At 46.4% G+C, this 20,714-nt stretch overlaps 1 non-coding gene and 1 pseudogene across 1 annotated transcript; both read left to right on the forward strand.

Moving 5' to 3' along the window:
• The window catches only part of LOC110322007, a 22,406-nt pseudogene extending 3,443 nt beyond the window's left edge, over positions 1-18,963 (forward strand).
• On the forward strand, positions 1,449-1,588 carry LOC115064127. The gene has a single exon (XR_003843985.1). It is a non-coding gene; the product is annotated as a small nucleolar RNA SNORA48 (small nucleolar RNA).
• Positions 18,964-20,714: the final 1,751 nt, after the last annotated feature.

The raw sequence follows: 20,714 nt of genomic DNA on the forward strand, positions 1-20,714 counted from the left end.
CCCCCCCCCGCCCCACATCTATCTGCCTCTGGTTTTGGGTTCTCTTGTCCTCCTCTGCTCTTCCTGGTGCTCTTTCTTCTCGGTGGGGTGTGGGTAATAGAATAGCCATGGGCTTTGGGGACCTTTAATTTTTTTTTGTTCGTTTGTTTTGTTTTTCCTCTTTNCTTTATAAAAACACTAAACATTCAATTTCAGCAAACCAAAAATCCTACCCTCCCACCGAATACTACTAAGGGGCATATCTTCTGCTCTGTATCTTTTCTCTCTTTCTTTCTCTTGTTAATGCTTTTTAAAACAAATGAGTTTTTTATATAAATAAAAGTTTTTAATGTGTGAAAAAAAATATTAACAAAAGTCTCTCTCTCAGAAGAGAGCCCCTTCAGATACATTGCCAAGAACCACGAGGATGCTATCCAGCTGCCTGTCATTGTCACAACATAAAAAGAGGAGGTATTTATTTTCGCTTGTTTTCAGAGATTTGAGGCCATGTATGCTCAGCCTGCTCACTTTGGGACTGTGACCTGTGATGAAGAGTGTGGTGCAAAGCTCTTTATCACATGGCAGCCGGGGAGCAAAAGAAAAAGGAGCCAGGACCTTAGGGTGTCCCTGTTAGGGGCATACCCCCAACAGTTTAATTCCTTCCATTAAGCTCTGCTCTAAAAGGTTCAACAACATTCCCAAATCACCATCAGCCAGAGACCAAGCCTTCAATACAGGAGCCTCTAGGGGAATCATCAAGATTACAACCACAATAAGGAACTTACAGTTATTGAGTAAACAAACCAACCTCAGGGGCTTGCTGACATCCAACCTCGCTTCAGGCTCAGTGAGAGACCCTTTCTCAAGGGGATAACTTGGGACGTGATGGAGCTGGACTTCTGGAGTTATCCACTGGCTGCTGCATGTACGTGCCTGTGCATACATACACATTATCATCATCATCATAATAATAATAATAATAAAAATAAAGTGTTTTAAAACACCAAGAAACAAAACCATGGGAAACAAAGCAAACAAACAAAAAACAAAGCCAGACCCACTACTAAAGAAAAGCAGAGCACACTAGTTCACAGCACACTAGTTCACAGCACACTAGTTCACAGCACACTAGTTCACAGCCCAGGGCAGCTTGCACGCCATGCCTGGGACAGTAGGGAGAAGTGTTGCTGGCATCTGGTGTATAAGGCTAGGGCTGTTGTTAAACATCCCACAATGCACAGGAAACCCCTTCCCACTACAGATTTAGCTGTCTCTAGATAGTCATGCCCAGGTTGAGAAAACCTAAGGCTATATATGATATACAGCCCAAAGATTCATTTATCAGTATATAACCTAGAGGAACTCAAGTACATTTGTTCAAATATAAAATAATGTCCAATGAATATATTGCCCTTCAAGAAAAGTAGAAAATTAACTCAAATATCAACCAGGATAAAATGATAAGTGATCCTTCCTGGCAATGGTCAACCAGACACCATGTTGGTGGTGGTCTTAGATCAGTCAGGACGGAGCAGATGGCAGTCCTTTGTTCATCCTAACTTGATGCCTGGCTTGGTGGCCAAAGCTGTTTTATGCCTAGGACTCACAAAAACCAAATCAAATCAAATCCAGGCAGCATAGTGTAGGAGAAGGAAGACAGAGACCTGTGGACCACTGTGCCACCCACAAACCTACTCTCCAGTGCATGGCACAGGCAGGCCATAGACACCCACTTGCCACCACATCACACAGCACTGATAGAGGATGTCGGCCCGGGACCCACCAGCTGCTCGGTCAGCCTGCAGCGGGAGCCACTAAAATGTGTGAGTACGTAGGTGGCAGATGGAAGAGAAAGAGAAGTGGAACAGCTTCAGCATTATGAAGAGAGATGGAACTGGAGACTCAATGAAGTAGCCTGTTCCACTGTTCCTCAGTGGCCAGCCCTGCCACCTGAGACCATGGTGAGGTTTGCCTCTGAGAGCCATATCTGAGTTCACGGCTATGTGGCATGGCTCTGTGTTGATATCCATGGCTCATATTACCAATAGAGAATACGGTGATGTCTTTGATCAGGGCAGCTACCAGAGGTCATGTAGGTGTTCGGGGGCTGTGTTTAACAGGCCCTTCTCCTCACTGGATGCAGCACCCTGCAGAACTCGCCCCATCTCTCAAAAGCAGCCGCACTCAGAAAACTAGGACCTGCACCTTTCCCTGGCAGCACAGTGGAGCTGGTGTCGGGGCTGTGGGTGAGCTGGCCCTAAGGGTGTGAGTACAGGAGAACTGAACCCACTACTCATCTGCTCTGGGGTGGCATAGGCACAGAGGCGATGCCCCCCCCCTCTTACCACCTCCAGCAGTCAGGAAAGCTGCCCTTAGGGTCTGCTTTTCTGAGTACTATACCTGGTGCAAGGCAGGGTTAGCCCTTCTGAGCTGCACCTTACCTGGACAGCACAGCAGAGCTGACCCGGCTGGCAGGGGCACAGGTGAGCCAGCTCTAGCCCCAGCTGTGAAAGTATGGGAGAGCTGACCCTGCCTCCCCTCTGCTGTAATGTGGCTTAGGAAGGAGGCAGAGGGGGAGATGCCCTCTGCCCTCATGCCCCTGGTCACCTGAGGCAATAGAAAGAGCTGATCCAGGGTCACAAGAGTGGGTGAACTGGCCCTGGCCCTCACTGGCTGTAGCACTCAGGAGAGCAGGCCCCACACTTTGCTTGGGCAACACAGTGGAGGTGAGCCCAATGGCAAAGCACAGGTAAGCCAGCCCCAAGTGCCAGATCTGGCACGGGCACAGAAGGGATGGAGTGACACAGTTCCCACTCCTGGAACAGAGCCTGTGGGACATGGGTCTTCATGAGTGCTGACAGATGCTACAGGTGTAAGGCTTATTTGCATAATAATGTACATATTTTACTTCATGTTCTTCCTTTGAGGAATGTTTTCCCTGCCAAGGTTAATGACCCCATGATAATCAGAAACAGCATGATTCCAGGAAGTGAGAATGTGTCTGATGTTCCTCAGCAAAATGGTAAATGCTGTGATCTTCAGGACAGCCCTTAGGGCTGTGGGAAAGAACTCCAAAAACATGAGTTCAAGAATATAGAAACAGGATTTCTCAACTATGCAAATATAAGAATGCAATATGAATTGTACAAGGGGCTTCACAGACCTGAAAGAACAGAGGCAGCTACACTAATGAGTCAGTAAAGGAAAAGGAATAGTTAAATGATAACAGGGCACCAGGAAGTGAAGGACTGATGATCTCAGGATTCCACCCAGCTAAGCTTATTGTTTGTGTTTACAAAGGCAGGAAGATGTCTGAGTTCAAAGCCAGCCTGGGACAAAGCAAGTTTAGATCCAGAGATGGTGGTTTACACCTTTAATCCCAGCATTCAGGAGACAGAGTCACACAGATCTCTGAGTCCAAGGTCTGTTTTCAGAGCAAGTTCCAGGACAGCCAAGCTTAGGCAGTTAAGGAGTTGGGTAACAGAAATCTACTTTTCTCACAGTTTCTCATATAGAAATAGCTTCTATGTCTAAACTTGGCAACCATAGCACTGTGCTCAGCGAACTGCATAAGACTTGCTATGTTTTTGGTTTTGTTTTTGGTTTTGTTTTAAGTGTACTTGCTAGCTTTTTCTAAGAATCAAAGGGCTAAGGCCATAAAATGGTGATTTGTGGATAATCAAAAGGAATCCTGGGGTAAATGGTTAAACTGATAAAGAAGTAGTTTATGCAAATAAAATACCAGGCTTTGGTCTACAAGAGAGAGCTATCTGGAGAGCTATCCTGAGCAGAAGACAGAGCTGTCAGCTTGCATCCATCCTTGACTCTAAGCCCTTTCTTCTGACGCTTCTACTCATCCCTTCCTCAGGACTTTCTCCCAATCTAAGGCTGGTTCTCGACTCCCAAGTGTGCGAAGGCAGGATAGTTGGCCCAGCCGCTCACAGGCTACAGCACTTAGAGGAAGAGTGGGGCCCACACCTCGATGAGGCAGCATAGTAGAATTGGCTCTGGATGCTGGTGAGCTGGCCTCGAGGGCATGAGAGCAGAGAGCTGACCCTGCCTCCTGCCAGTGGCAGCACTGGGTGCCCTAACAGGGCAGTGCTGGAGAACTCGCCTTGGTAGTGTGGATAAGGGAGAGCTGGTAGGCTGACCAACTTAGCTACCACCCAACCCCAGATCCAGAGCTCTGAATTGGCCCACCTCAAAATCTATATCATCTGTGAATGTCTGGGACATGTAAAAGGACCAGTCTTGTTGTTCCAAAGTCACAGGATCTCCATAACAAAGGCAACAACAGGATAAACCAGCAGGAGTCCTGGTGAGGATCCAATATTGATGGTGTCACAAAAGCCAGAGATCCCTGAACCAGACCAAATACAATGAACATTTGCAAGGGAAGATGTATGGACAGAGGGGTATATTGTGGGACACACTCTGACATGCTACAGAATCCACAGGAAGATGTTTATCTACACTTTGTTGTTGTTGTTTGTGTGTGTTTTATTTTGGGGAGGGAGATGCAATGGTGAAGGGCAGATATGAGGTGACAAGGAGATGAGCAGGATTGGGGTGCATGACGTGAAACTTACAAAGAATCAATCAAAAGGATTTTTTTAAATGATAGTTACAAGAATCATCCAACAAAATGCTTCACAGCAGTGAAAAAAAGATGAAACATGGGTGCAAATGTGAATTATTTTAAAAAATAATGTTCAACGAAAGAAGCAGACACAAAACTCAGCCAAAATATAAGCAGAGATCATTGGACACGTGGTCAAAGAGGAAATAAATGAACCCCTGACCATTAGAGCAGTGATTCTCAGCCTATGGGTCTTGACCCCTTGTGGGTAGGTTGCCCTTTTCACAGAGGTCACCTAAGGCCATGGGAAACACAGATACAATCATAGCAATAGCAATACTGCAGTTATGAAGTAGCAACAAAAATCATTTTATGGTTGGGTGTCACCACAACATGAGGAACTGTATTAAAGGGTCACAGTATTATGAAGGTTGAAACTCGCTGCGTTAGGGTTTCTGCCAGTGCAGGAAATTAGGGGTCAAGAGAGGACATGCCATGTCATGGTCTTCAGGGCTACTGGTGATTTTTTTATTACTCAGGTAGTGACTTGGTTATTGGCTTTATAATTATTTGTCAGGGCCTAGCGTAATGGTTCGTGCCTTTGATCCCAGCATTGGAGAGGCAGAAGAAAATGGATCTCTGTGAGTTCAAGGCCAGCATGGTCTACATAGGGAAACTGGTTGGGGAAAAAAAATGGAAGGAAGGACAGATGGACAGGTAGACAGATGGATACACTGGCAGACAGACAGACTGACAGAAGGCAGGCAGGCAGGTTGGAGAGATAGCTCAGTAGTTAAGTCCCTTACTTTTGCTGAAATGCTGGTTTGGCTCCTAACACCAAGAGCAGCCTGCATGACCTGCCTCACAGCCTTCTGTAACTCCAGTTCCAGGGGATCCAGCATCCACGGGTTCCTTCACACCTGTAGTACAAACACATACACACAGGCAATACACACCCATACTCACAAAACTAAAGTAAACAGATATTTAAAAACATTGTCAAGCTGACATTTATGATCTCATACTTTTCTGGATGGTATTGTACTTCCCCATTAAGATATTTCCAAAATGAAGTGGGAAAAGCTAAATTGATCACTTTGTACTAGAAGACAGATCTAAATTACCCAGAATACAGCTCAGAGAGGCAAGGAGATAGGATAATGAAAGAAAGATCAAATTGGACTCTAGAAGACTAGAGATAGAGAAAGGGCAGAGGCAAGAGAGATGGAGAGTAAATGACAAAGTTTCTCAGAACAGAAAGGCAGGTAACTGGTAATTCGGTCTGCTAACCTGGGGGAGCGATTCAAGTGAAACGCAGTACCTAAAACCTCATAGTGAAATGTCCAGGATGTCTAACACGTTAAACATCAAAAAGAGATCTTACTAAAGCGCAGTCAGAGAAAAGCACCCAGTACGCATCACTCAGATGGGGAGGCGTTTTGGAGGCTGTATCACTAGGATGACTTCATCACTGTGGGACCTTCACAAAGCACCCAACATGCATCACTCAGATGGGGATGTGCTCTAGAGGCTAGATCACTAGCATGACATCATCACTGTGGGACCTTCACAGCATACTTGTCTATGAACTAGATAGATACACAGGTCAATCACATGGCATGGCCTCTTGATGCAAAATTCACTAGAGGATTTAATAGCAGATAAAACACAGGAAAAGAGAAGACTGGCAAACTAGAATATGAATCAATTGAAAATGTGCTGACTAAATTCTATAGTAAGGGGCCTGGGGAGATAGCTCAGTTGGTAAAGAACCTGCTGCTCACATGAGAGAACCTGAGTCTGAGGCCTGGGAATCAATGTTTGTTTTTTTTTTTTTAAGCCCAAGGGGGTGGGGCACACATTTGTAGTCATTATGCTTTAGAGATGGAGGCAAGCAGGTTCCTGGGGCCCACTAGCTGGCCAGCTAGCCTGCTCAGCAAGCTCCAGGCCAATGAGAAATATTGTCTGAAAAACAAAAGAAAGTAAAAAAGCTCCCAAGGGACAAAGCCCACACTTGTCCTCAGGCCTCCCTGTGCCCTTACACATGCACACATAGTACACATGCAACACATAAACACCAAAATCATAAATAGGATTCACAGTGAGAATATATGAGAGACCTGGGAAAATCCCAGCGCACACACAGGCAGCCAGAGTGTAAGAGAAGACAAAATACATGCAGGATCTAGAGATACCTAGGGTTCCAAAATGAAACCCCAGGCTCAAGAATGTCTGTGACAGTCCCCTGCCTCCAAAATACCTAGGTACCGCATAGTAGGACTAGGAAGAACCCTAATGGAGGGGGATCCCTAAGAACCGAAAGCCAGATGTTGTGACTGTCCAGTGACAGAAATAAAATGGCATCTTTAAAGTGCTCAACATGAGCATAACGGGGGCTGGAGAACACAGGGCTGGAAAACGGGGGTCTGGGGAGATGGCTCAGTAAAGAGAAGTTGCTCTTGCAGATGACCCAGGTGTGGCTCATAGCTGCTTGTAACCCCAGCTGCAGGGGACCTGCCTCCATGGGCATGCACAGTCACATGGTACGCATACAGGCAAACAGGCAAACACATGTAAAATAAAATAAAATAAAATAGTTCAAATAAATCTTTAAAATACTGACCACCAGTAACCATAAACATAGACGAGAATAAATGGCAAAATAAATAATAATAATATTAATAATAATAATAATAATAACTTTAAATGATACCGTTTAGAAATCTTCAAGCAAAGTAGTGCTTATCACTTACAGACCAACACTTCAGGAATACTTGAGAATAAAAGCTAACCACCTAATATGGAAGCTGGCAGAGCAAGCAAAGACGTCCAAGACCAAGAGGAATAAAGTATGAGTGCCCCTCACAAACAGCGCCCCTAAGAAAGTCATGTCTTGGAAGCTGTTACCATGGCGAGCTGGCCACAGGGCCTGTGGGTTTGATTCTCAGTGAGCCCTCCTCCTTCCTCTTCCCAGAGCCTTGCAGTGCCAGAACCATGCACAGCCTGTTTATGCCACTGCTCCTGGGGCAGAGAGAAGCAGCTGCCCTTGCACAGCTCCCCCAGAGTGCTGGCGTTTAAAGGTCCCTGCCTGGTTCTGCTGCTGCTGGGGACCTCTGGGCCAAGCTTCCAGCTCCTGATAGTTCCTTACTACCTCAGGCCAAGATTTCCTAAGGTCTGTCTAAAAACAGTTATATCTTGTGTGGCTTTATGTATGTGCATGCAGACTTACGATACATGATTCATGTGTACGTGTAGCCCTAAGATACGTGATAATGGCATAAGAAGGGGTGCATAAAGTGGCAAGAAATCTTCATCACCTTGATGAAAAGTGTCAAACCCACTGTGGTGTGATTCTGAAATGCACACCCTCCCTGGTGGGGTGGGAGGTTGGGGGAGGTCCCATGCTTTGAAGGCTTGTCCTCCAATAAGTGGCAATGTAGAAAGGAGATAAGAATCTCTGGGGGCCAGCTAGTAGGAGGAAGTGCATCTCTTGGGGCAGTCCTGCCAAGGCTGGGGCCTGACCATTGGATCTGGTCCCTACCCCAGTGAATAACCTGTCTGTCAAGTTGTGTAGGAGTATGCAGTATGATGTTAGGAGCCTCCAGCATGAGCCGTGAACTCTACCAGCCTTCCTTTCTATGATGGGCCAAGACTCTCCAAGGTCATGAATCAAAACAAATGTTTCATTTTTAAATAGGCATTCTGTCACAGCGACACAAAGCAATGGACACAGACATTAGCTGAAGGTAAAGTACGTTGAGCCAAAGCTGTGAGCATACCACAACCAAGAGAATAAAGTCATACAATATTGATACGCCATACAAAGTGGAGAATGATGGACTACATTGATTAAAAAGAAAACAAGGGGCTGGTGAGATGGCTCAGTGAGTAAGAGCACCCGACTGCTTTCCCGAAGGTACAGAGTTCAAATCCCAGCAACCACATGGTGGCTCATAACCATCGGTAACAAGATCTGACGCCCTCTTCTGGAGTGTCTGAAGACAGCTACAGTGTACTTACATAGAATAAATAAATAAATCTTTAAAAAAAAAAAAAAGTCTGAGCTTTTAAAGGGGGAAGGTCCATCCCCTGCCACACCAGGCTCTTAAAAAAAAAAAAGAAAAAAAGAAAAGGAAAACAAGAAAATTTGTAAGAAATAGAATACATATGCTAACAGGATAGTTTAACTCCATATCTGTAATTGTTTGAATAACAATGAATCAAATACTTAAACAAAGCTCAACTTTTTAAATGCTGATACACTTTATAAGTTCAAGGTAAAAACTATACCACACAAAGACTAATCAAAAGAGTGTTGGGAGGCCAGACCCAGTGGTGCAGGCCTTTAGTACAAGTTCTTAGGAGGCAAAGGTAGGAGGATCTCTATGAGTTCAAGACCAGGCTGGTCTACACAGTCAGATCTAAGCCAGCCACACTACACAGCGAGACCCTGTCAAAGAGAGAGGGATAGGGGGGCAAGCTGTGCTCTGATACTAATATCAGACAAAACAAGTCTTAAGACATAATAAAGAGGTGAACAGTCATTAAAAAAATAAATTCGAGCCGGGCGTGGTGGCGAGCACCTTTAATCCCAGCACTCGGGAGGCAGAGGTAGGCGGATTTCTGAGTTCGAGGCCAGCCTGGTCTACAGAGTGAGTTCCAGGACAGCCAGGGCTATACAGAGAAACCCTGTCTCGAAAAAAAAAAGAAAAGAAAAGAAATTTTGCCATCACTCCATCAGCAGGTGACTTTGCTGATTAATTTTTATGTCGACTTGGAATAGGCCAGAACCCTTTGGGAAGAGAAAATAGCTGAGAAAATGTCCCCACCAGACTGGCCTGTGGGCAAGCCTGTGGTACATTTCTTGATTGGTGATGGACATGGGCATGCTTAGCTCACTGTGGGTGGTCCTGGCTTGTATAAGAAACAGACTGAGCAAGCCAGGTGAGCAAGCCAGCAAGCAGCACGCCTTCACGGGCTCTGCCTTGTGTTTTTGCCCTGGCTCCCCTGGATGATGGACTGTAAACTCTTTTTCAAATATCTATTTTATTATTTTTATTTATATGTGCACATGTGCTTTCTCCAACATGGCTACAGTGCCCAGAGGGTCAGAGGCCTTGGGTACCCTGTGTGGAGTCACGGGTGGATGTGAACCACCTGATGTGGATGCTGGGAACCAAACTCAGGTCCTTTGTAAGAGCAGAGTGTACTCCTAACTGCTGAGCCATCCCTCCAGCCCTCCTCCCCCAAATCTCATTTATAAAGTAAAATCACTGTAACATGAGGCTAGAAAAGAATTCCATTAATTTGATTTTTTGAAGTCTCTCTATAAAAGCAACGTCAAATATCTTGCTGGGTGGTAAAATATACAGAGATTTCTCCTTTGAGATCAGGTATAAGTAAGAATGTCTGCTACTGGGGCTGCAACAGTACACTAGAGCCAGAAGCAGTGCAATAAAAAAATACAAAATTAAAATGGATATGCAGTGTAATGAAATGTGGCATGTGCCTTTAATTCCAGCACTTGGGGAACAGAGGCAGGTAGAGTTTTGTGGAGTTCTAGGCCAGCCTGACCTACACAGTGAGTCCCGGCCAGCCTGGGTTACATAATGAGACCTTGTCTCAAGAAGAGGGGGAGGGGAGGGAAAGAGGGAAGGAGGAAGGGAAGGAGGGAGGGAGGGAGGGAGGGAGGGAGGGAGGGAGGGAGAGATGTAAAAGAAGGAGCTAGACAGATGACCCAGCAGTTAAGACTTGCTGTACAAGCAGGTTCAGCTAGCAATACCTCTCACTACAGCTTCAAGTAGGCAGAGGCAGACTGGCCGGCTTTCAGCCTAGCAGAGACAGTGAGAGCCTTGGACTCAGGGAGAGATCCTGATTCAAAGCAAAAGGCAGAGGGTGATAGAGAAGGACACAGATTGCCCTCTTCTGGCCTCTGATCATGCAGAGGCACACAAATGTCTCCATCACCTGTAAAGACACGCTCACTCACACATACACACTAATTAACTAGAAAAAGATTTTTAAATCAAATTAAAAAAAAAAAACGGAGTTAAAATATAAAAGGAGGGGCTGGAGAGATGACTCAGTGGTTAAGAGCACTGACTGCTCTTCCGAAGGTCCTGAGTTCAAATTCCAGCAACCACATGGTGGCTCACAACCATCTGTAATGAGATCTGGCACCCTCTTCAGGTGTGTGTACTTACATATAATAATAAATAAATCTTTAAATATATATATATATAAAAGGAGGCTGGAGACGTGGCTCAGCGGTTAAGAGCACTGACTGCTCTTCCAAAGGTCCTGCTTGTGGACGTTGTACATCGTGGTGCGGAGCCTAGTGCGCACCACGATGTACAACGTCCACAAGCAGGCTACAGTGTACTCATATACATAATAAATAAATAAATAAATCATGTTTAAATATATATATATATAAAAGGAGGCTGGAGACGTGGCTCAGCGGTTAAGAGCACTGACTGCTCTTCCAAAGGTCCTGAGTTCAAATCCCAGCAACCACATGGTGGCTCACAACCATCTGTAATGAGATCTGGCACCCTCTTCAGGTGTGTGTACTTACATATAATAATAAATAAATCTTTAAATATATATATATATATATAAAAGGAAAATCTTAGTATTAACCAATAACATGACTGTTAACATAATTTTTCTAAATAATGTATATGGGAACTATTAAAACTTTCAGGCTCGTGGTGGCGCATGCCTTTAATCCCAGCACTTGGGAGGCAGAGGCAGGCAGATTTCTGAGTTCAAGGCCAGCCTGGTCTACCAAGTGAGTTCCAGGACAGCCAGGGCTATACAGAGAAACCCTGTCTTGAAAAACCAAAAAAAAAAAAAAAAAAACTTTCAGGCTCATTTAGCACTCACATAAATTGATTATTAAAAACCTATTTTTACCTCTATGTATAAGCAATAAGCCCGCCATGAATGTGGGCAGCATTATCCTGTGAACTTGGGTCGCAACCTAAATGAAAAGGACCTGGGCATTCAGCTATCTCTGCTTCCTGACTGGATGTAACGGGACCTCATCCTCCTCCACCATGACAGACCTTCAAACTGTGAGCCAAGGTCACCCTTCCTTCCCTAAGTCTCCTTTGCCAGGAATTTTGTCATAGCTCTGAGAAAAGTGCTAATCCACCATGTTATAATGTTCTGCCTTGCTACAAGCACCGAAACAATAGAGCCCAAAGCCATGGCCTGCAACCCCGAGTGTGTTAGTTAGTTGTTTTTGTCAACCTGAGACCCACACACAGAGTCACCTTGATAGAGAGAACCTTAATGGAAGGATTGCCTCCGTGAGATTGCCTGGAGGCAAGTCTGTGGGGACATTTTCTTGACTGATGACGGATGTGAGAGGGTATAGTCTATTGTGGGTGGTGCCACCCTTGGGCGGGTAGTCTTAGGTGATGTAAGAAAGCAGGCTGAGCAAGCCATGAGGAGCAAGCCAGGAAGCAGCCTTCCTCGGTGGTGTTCGCTGTCTCCGTTACAGGTTGAGTCCAGGGCCCGACTTCCCTCAGTGATGAACTAACACTGGGATATGTAAGCCAATAAACCCTTTCCTTCCAGTGTTGCCTTTGGTCATGGTGTTTTATCACAGCTACAGAAAGCAAACTAGGACCAGGAGCCAAAACAAAGTAGTACTCGGTGTAGCTACAAACGTCTCCTGGTTCGGGATTCGCCACCGGAGGCTTTAGATAAGGCTTACAGGATTAGGATTCAGTTCTTGGTCTTTTTAAGTTCCATTTATCTTAGATATTCCATACAGTGACAAAAGTTCAGTCCAATAAAAATAAACAAAATATCTTAAAATGGATTTCACAGAAAAATCTCCATGACCCATAAGCATCCAAGCAAAAGCTTGGCTAGAAAACATTCAGACACTAGACAAGAAATTACCCTTTTTCCCTTTGGGTAAATAACAATAGCAAAAAATGTAAGTCTAAGGACAGGAATGACGGAACGTGCTTTTAATCCCAGTACTCTGAAAGCAGAGGCAGATGGATATCTCTGTGAGTTCAAGGACAGCCTCGTGTACATATCAAGTTCCAAGGTAGCCAGGGTTAAATAGAGAGACCCTGTCTCAAAGAAGCAACAAGAAATCAGAATATAAGTCTGACAACATCTCTGGCTGGGAGGCGGCTCAGCAGGTAAGAGATTTGCTAGGCAAGCTCGGGGCTTGATTTTGAGGTTGGAGTGATGTTTTTGTACAATGTGTGAAGACGGGTCTCTGTCCTTCCTTGCCCACCTAAGGCACCTTCTGATTGGTTAAAATGCAAAACCTACTATAGTGAAAGGCAGAAGAGTAAACTGGTGCTGCGGATGGCTCTGTGCTGCTTGTATTTTTATGTTAATTTTGCTCTCGTGGGAGGGGTTGTCTGGAATGAGTAATGAGTCACTTACTCAGGTGACTTCTTGTGAACCAATCCCCTGATGAATAAAGGAGCCAATCACTGGGTGAGTAGGCGGGACATCCGGGTTGAACAGAGGAAGAGAGGAAGCAGGAGAGAGAGGGTCTTTTAGGGTGAGGACAAGGTGTGTCTCCTGGTTCAGGATTCGCCACCGGAGGCTTTAGATTTAATAAGGTTTACAAGATTAGGATTCAGTTGTTGCTCCCAGTGGTTGAGTTACCGTTGTTTCTGAACTAAGTCTGTGTTGCGTTTTCCTTTACGTGACAGCTCATCTGGGTTTAAGAGAGAATGGTATGGAGGAAAAGTGTGGGTTTGCCAGATGTGCACCACAAAGGTCGTGGGGGTTTTGAAGCTGGTGTGGTAATGGCCTGCCAGTGGGAACCTAGAGAGCTGGGTGGAGAAATTTTGGAACACTGAGTCAGAGTCTCCTCGAGATAATAACGGGTTGGACATTGCCCGCCAGTGCATGGCCAGCCAGGCCTCTGGGGCAGAGAGTTGCTGGCTCAAGCATGGGGATGAGCTAGTTCAATTTTTAATATTTCCTGTAACAAAGTAGGACTTCCGGATAGAGAGGACTCTGGGGAAGAGAGAGGCATGGGAGATTTGCTATAAAGACGTCGGGGGGAGTTGGGCATATGAAATGGAGGAGCGGTAAGCAGCCATGAGACAGAATACTATAAATGAGTTCATGTGGATCATGAGCTAGTTGGGGAGCAAGCTAAGCCAAGGACAAGCATTGTTAACACATATTAAGGTCATTAGTAAGAGCTGGGGTGGGCCTAGAAAGACCCATAGTTACAGCTTGGATCTGGATTACCCATGAAGTCAGACATGGCAGCACACATCTATAACTCCAAAGCTGGGATGGGTGGAAACCAGATGTTAGGGGAAGTGTGTGGGCTGCCAGCCTAGATAAAAAATGCTGAGCTCCAGTGAGAGAGCCTATGACTCCAGAATAAGGCAAGGAGGGATAAAGGAAGACACCTCGTAACCTCCCTGGCTTCCAGGCATGGGTCTAGACACATGCACGTGCACATACATGAACACACCACACACATGAACACTCAGAATGCATGCATTATATAAATGGTAGGTACAATCACTTTGGGAAACAATCCCTACATAATTTAGCAACATTTCTGAGCCTCAGCACATCTACTTCACAGAGATTCTAGGTAACTCTTCTACACAGGAAATCAGGCAGCTTGAAACTGAAGACTCACTGAAACATTCTAAAATTGGGGGGAAACTTTCAGAATTCAGTAACCGTGGTGTCAATCCCTTCCCAGAACTCATCACATAGCAAAGAAAACGGCTGTAAGCACAGATGAAAGATGTTAGTCATAAAAGAAAACACACTTGATTCCATAATAAATTATTTAAAAATGCATCAACTGAAAAATGCACCATTTGAAGATAAAAATGGGGCAATCTTATAAAAGAATCATAAGCACAAAATTAACCGAGTCACCCTCCCCCTACTCACAGAGGGATCAGGAGAGAATCACTCAAGCAATGGTACCAGAGATAGACCCTTTCTCAAACCATATCAAAGGATGTGAGCTGTGATGCCCAGTCTTCGGGGTCAACTGAGCAATGCCTGAGAGATCAGGAAAACACGTCTCTGGCCATGTCCATGAGGACATTCCCACCGACGACTGGATTATAAAAACTCTTTTACCCCTAGCTGTTACCAGACACCCGGGAGAAACAATGTTGGCAGGAGGAAAGATGTGAATTCAGGTTTCCCGAGTCAGAGGGTCACTGATGGGTTCCAACTTTCATTATGTGGGACCTCTCTGGAGAAAGTGTATCACCTGGGGTTAGGTGCTGCCTGAGTCTGTCCTGCTGCTGCTGGGCTCTGCCTCCCATCCAAGAAGCTGCACCTGCTCCACCTCCTCTGCTCACGGATGGGAAGCTGAACTTAAAGCTCTTCCTGCTGACGTTGTTTCTCTCGGGTATCTGGTAACAGCAAGGAAACAGTTTAGATAACCCACGATTATTATTGACTTGTTATTCTGTGTATCGTGAATTACAAATATCCTTCCCTCTTTTTAGTTAAGCTTTAAACACATGGGGTTTTTGCTTGTGTTGCTGAGCTTGAGACAAAAGCACGGCTTCCTCCGCACGAGACTTCACTAATGGAATGATGACAGTCATCGGCACTGAGTCCAGGAAGCCCTTGATAGTGTACTAAGGACACAGAGTGACCTGACTTCTAGAGTTATTAGTTATCTAGAGTCATTAGTCATCTCGGGCTGCCATAACAAAATACCAGTGACTTGGAAGCTTATGCAACAGAAAGTATTTCTCTCACAGTGCTGCAGCCTGGAACTGGACATCATTGCTCCTGCCTGCTGAGGTCATCGTGAGGCTTGGGAACTGCCTGCTTGCTGTTCTCTGCATAAGCCTTTCCTGTGCGCACATGCAGAGAGAGCAAGCTCCCCAGTCAGTGCCTCTACTTATTAGGGCACTAATCTCATTGTGAAGGACTCACCCGAATAATCTTACATAACCCTAATAGCCTCTCAAGCTTTTCCCTCAAATACCATCCCACTGGGTGATGCATCAACAAGAGAATTAGAAGGGCAACGCAGTCAGTCCACAGCCTGCAGCCACTCACATCGACTGATTGTCCAAAGGGCTCGAAGGACACTTGCTTAGCACAAGAAATGATGAAGAACAAGCCCAAGGGTTCCTGTTAATTTACTTATTTTGTGTTATGCGCATTGGTTTTGCCTGCACATGTGTTTGTGTTAGGGTGTCAGATCTCAGAGTTAACAATTGTGAGCTGCCATGTGGGTACTGGGAATTGAACCCAGATCCTCTGGAAGAGCATTTGGCATTCTTAACTGCTATCTCTCCAGCCCTGGGTCCAAGGATTTTTATCTCCTCTCCCAACAAGGTAGAGGAATCACTCAGCTTTGCAGACTCACAAGGCCAGTCTCTGTGCCCTTTGCTGTGTGTGGTCCTTGCCTCACAGACCCTCATGTTTTCTGAGCACATTCCACCTACCTTGCAGCTGCCACCCTGCCAGCCATGGGCTGAGGAGGGAGGGAATACATCACTTCTGTGTAATTTCTTTAAATGGGCACTTCCTTCCCGGAGAAGTGTTCCCGGGAGATTTCCTCCACATCTGCTGTGATGGAGTCTCTGCACACAGAAAGCAGCACAAACAAGAGATTTTACATCTTAAAGCAGAGAAAAATAAAACTCCTGCCAGAATCAGATCAAGACAGGGACGGATGGCAGCAAAGATCTAGGAAACGTTTGCTTTGGGTCTAATTATGGGAGTTTCATAGACAGATGGCCTGCGGTTGTTTGAGTCGCAGCAGGAGAGATCTGTGAAGTGCAAGAGGCTTGGCTAACAATGGGCTGGTCCAGAGAAGGGCTGAGACCTCCAGAAGAACCCCTAGAATGCAAGGGTCTGCTGGTGTGTGTTTCAGACTGGGAAGTTCTGCAGAGAACCACTGCCTTCAGAAAAAATTACGGTTCTGCCAATAATAAATATTGGTTAACATTCTATTAGCTAGTGGTACACCAGGCACCAAGCCAAGTGCCTTATTATCCTTGCTTCCAAAATGAAAAAAAAAAACTAAGGTTTAGTGGGAATGAGTAACCAGTGTATGGCCTCATAACTGTAAGGCTCTCTGCCTGCTCTATATAGGGAGGAAAAGCAGCCAAGGGGGGGGGGCGGAGCCAAGACATCCTCCACCAGGTCCCACTTGCCTCTTGCCACCTAACAGAGGCAAGATCAGCTATGGTTTAATTGGAGAGATCTGGCTCTTTAAAAAGTACAGAAAAAGAGAGAGAGAGAGAGAGAGACAGACAGACAGACAGACAGACAGACAGACAGACAGACACAGAGAAACAGAGAGGGAGAAAGGTGTCCATGTGTGACTATCATCCAGGTAAAGGCAGTATAATTTCTTGTGGAAGGCATGAGACATTTCCTGGTTCTTAAGGACAAGGCAGGCCAACTGCTGAAGTCCAATATGGCTCATGCCACTCTGCCATCTGTCGCCTTAGGCAAGTCACTCCCTAGCCCGTTCTCAGTTTCTCCTTGTTAAGACGAGGCCGTCGGTTTAAGATGTACCCTGGCTCTGATGATTTACGCATCTATGATTTCACTGTGGTTAACAAGTGTGTGGGGGTGGAGGGTACCTCAAGGTGTCAAAGGTCAGAGGTTGGCTATCAACTGCCAGGGCCAGGAGCCAAGCCTTGGTGAGACAGCCAAACAAGAGTGCAGCAGGCCAGGCCATCTGCTGTGGGCCGCGCTCGCAACAGCATGAGGCAGTGGTGAAGTTGCATCGGCTCTGCACTCACCCGTAGGACTGCAGCCTCCTCTCGTGAGAGGATGGAATGTTCAGAAATTCACTACTCTGGAAGACTATCTGCCTCAGAACAAAGAAAGCCCCCAGCGAACCTGCCTTTGAGGTGGCATCTCCCCTAATGATCAAGGCACTGGTCCCTGACTCTTAGTCCACCACACTGTGTCTCTCTGAATGACATCCTCAGTCTCTCTAGTTGGTGAGTACCACCAAGTCTCCAAGGGCAGGAATTTACCAAGGTGGCGAGAGGAGGCTGCCGTGAGATGGGCCTGAAATTCTCGAAATAACACGGAAGGGACTTGTCCTGTGTATTAGTCAGGGTTCTCTAGAGTCACAGAACTTATGGATAGTCTCTATGTAGTAAAGGAACTTTGATGACTACAGCCTGCAGTCCAATTCCCAACAATGGTTCAGTAGTAGCTGTGAATGGAAGTTCATGGATCTAGCAGTTGCTTAGTCCCAAACGGCAAGCAGGCGAAAGAGCGAGAACTAGACTCCCTTCTTCCAATGTCCTTATATGGTCTCCAGCAGAAGGTGTAGCCCAGATTAAAGGTGTGTGCCACCACACCTTTAATCCCAGATTGCCTTGAACTCAGAGATCTCCCTGTCTTAATTTAATCTTCTGGATTCAATAGTCACTGTGTCTCAAGATCTCCATACCAAGATCCAGATCAGAAACTTCTATCTCCCAGCCTCCAGATTAGGGTCACTGGTGAGCCTTCCAATTCTGGATTATAGTTCATTACAAATATAGTCAAGTTGACAACCAGGAATAGCCACCACATCCTGATACCATAGACCCTCACTGAGCTCGGCTAATTAACAAGTGTGTACTGAATATCCACACTCTTGCAGGGTGCCTACTGCAAACACATTTTGAAGACAAGCTGGTCACCACAGTTGTCCAAGGTCTGAAGCAGAGTACTTTAATGAGGAACGGTGTCATTGCCTAGGGCAGTGATTCTCAACCTTCCGAATGCTGTGACCCTTCAATATAGTTCAGCATGTGCTGACCCCAAACTATAAGATCATTTTCATGTTACTTTATAACTGTAACTCGGCTACTGTTATGAATTATAATGTAAACTCTGTGTTTTCCAATGGTCTTAGACGGCCCCTGTAAAAAGGCCGTTTGATGCCCCAAGTAGGTCACGACCCACAGGTTCAGAACCACTGGGCTAAGTGGGGACTCAATCTTCCGTTAGCAAACTCCTAAGCCATGACTCTCAGCCTGAAAACGGTAACGAAACCCAACTCGTTGACTCACTGTGGGAAGAAGCCAATGTGTCTAAAGCATTTACTGTGGTGTCCAGTAAACAGGAAAGCCCTAAACGATGACATAGGTGTTGCTGATGATATGTGAAGATGTCACATCGTCAGTGTCCCCTGCCCCCATGCACCCTATGCCCAGGGTACGTTCCCTGACTCCCCGGCCCCTATCGTGTGACACCAGACAGAGAACACAGTTAATTCTGGGTTGAAGAAAACATTGCTCTTCTCCCTTGCACCAGGAAGTGTGAGCACCTCCCTTGCCAACAGAGAAGCAGCTCCTTCTAGCAGCCGGCTTTTGGGCAGGAGCACGGCAGAGACCGGGACTTGGAAAGCCAGACACCTGGTGTTGGAAGATTGGCAGTTCACAGGCTGAGGGTGCCAAAGCTAGGCCAAGAAGATGAAGTCAAGGGCTTTCGGGGAGAGAGGGAGAGAGTGTGAGCATGTGAGTGAAGGAGTGAACGCCTGGCTGTGTGAACTCCTTCTGTAAGCCTAGAAGCAAGTACAGCCAGTCACACACCCCCACTCTCCACCCTAAATGCCAGGAGGCCATCTGTGCTTTCAGAGGCAGAGAGGGCCGGCGGGCCTCGACACAGGCCGCCTAAGTCCTATAGGAAGAGAATGCAGACAAGCAAGAGGCGTGGGGAAGAGGCTTCAGACCTCAGGGTCAGGAGGGTGGAACGCAGTGTTCCCACAGCCAGCTATGCGGGGAACGCAGCAGATGGATGGCCCAGACTCCGCAGAAACATTTGGTCTCACACCGACTCACTGGAGAGGGTGGCAGAGAGGACCTGGGAAGAGACAAAGGGAAGACTCAGGAATCATACGGAGGCTGAGCCAAGAAGCAGAGGAGAAATTTCCAGAAATTTTTCCCATAAGCCTGGTGTCAGAACCTTGTAGAACAGTGAATACAGTCTTCTTATTCTACAGACCAGGAAACTGTGGTCCCACCCTGGAAAGAGGCTGTGGTGTCAGGGAGCATTCCATGCAGTCCTTAGTAGCTGTGTGATCTGGAGCAAGTGCCTAAACCTCTCTGATCCGTAGGTTTCTCCCTTGTAAGAGGGGGAGCCTGCCATCTCCCCCACAGATAGATACATTGTGAGGCAACGAATAAGCCAATTCTTGAAGAACTGAAGAACGTTTAACCTGGTGGTCAGCAAGCAATGAGGCTTAATAATACCAGCTTCCAATTCCCAAGGTCACACAGGGGGTTAATGGCAGGGCTGGATCAGGAATTCAGACCCAGTGAGCTATGCCACATTCCCCATTCCAACTACAGAAGAGTCAAAGGAAAGACATGCCTGTCCCTGACCATGGGAGTGGTGGTGATGCTGGACGGGATTTTCTCATGACCAGAGCTCAGGAATGCATTACCAAGGGTTCCATTTTGGGAACTTATTTAAGTGTGTGCCTGGGATGGATTAAAGGCTGAGAATGAACTAAATGTCATATCGGTGACCTGTCCCTCCCACAGACACTAGAACTTAGCAGAGGCCAGTTAGACCCCGCCCAAATTCCCCCCAAAGAAAGGAATCAAGCATGGACTCTTCCACTCAGCCTGCATTCCCAGAGCACACGATACCCTAGAGAAACGACGGGTCCTCTAGTTAGCGGTTGGCCTGTGAGAAAACACGATTCCAAGATATTAAATAAAAAGGTCACTCAGCTAGCAAGTGGCAGAGCCGGGCACCATGGCATCTGGCTTTGTTGTGCCCTTGCGTCTCAGCATGTTCTGTCTTCTGCAGAGGAGTAAGACAGATGGGAGGGACCAAAGGGGTCACGGTCATGGGAGAGCGCTCCAGCTTACCCTTTCTGGGGGAGAGCAGCCCCGTGTGCAGCTTTCTTTCTCAGCACAAGCTGCTTGGCACACTACCCTACTCGCTGCCCTGGATAGAAACCTCTGTCTAAGATCCCATGGCTCCTCTCCCAGAGTGGAGCCTCCAGGGTACCCCCCCCCCCTCAGCATCCCCACTATACTCCTGCCTGGTCCCCAGGAAGTGCCAAGCAAGGTAAATTCAGAGCCCGATGAGAGAGGCAGTCCCTGTCTTTGAGGAGACACGCTCTGCCATCCAGAACACCCACATTTTAGGGAAAACATGGTCCTTCTCACCAGCAAGTCCCAAAAAT

This window comes from Mus pahari, chromosome 5 (assembly GCF_900095145.1).
Source record: "Mus pahari chromosome 5, PAHARI_EIJ_v1.1, whole genome shotgun sequence".
In the NCBI taxonomy this organism is placed as follows: domain Eukaryota; kingdom Metazoa; phylum Chordata; class Mammalia; order Rodentia; family Muridae; genus Mus; species Mus pahari.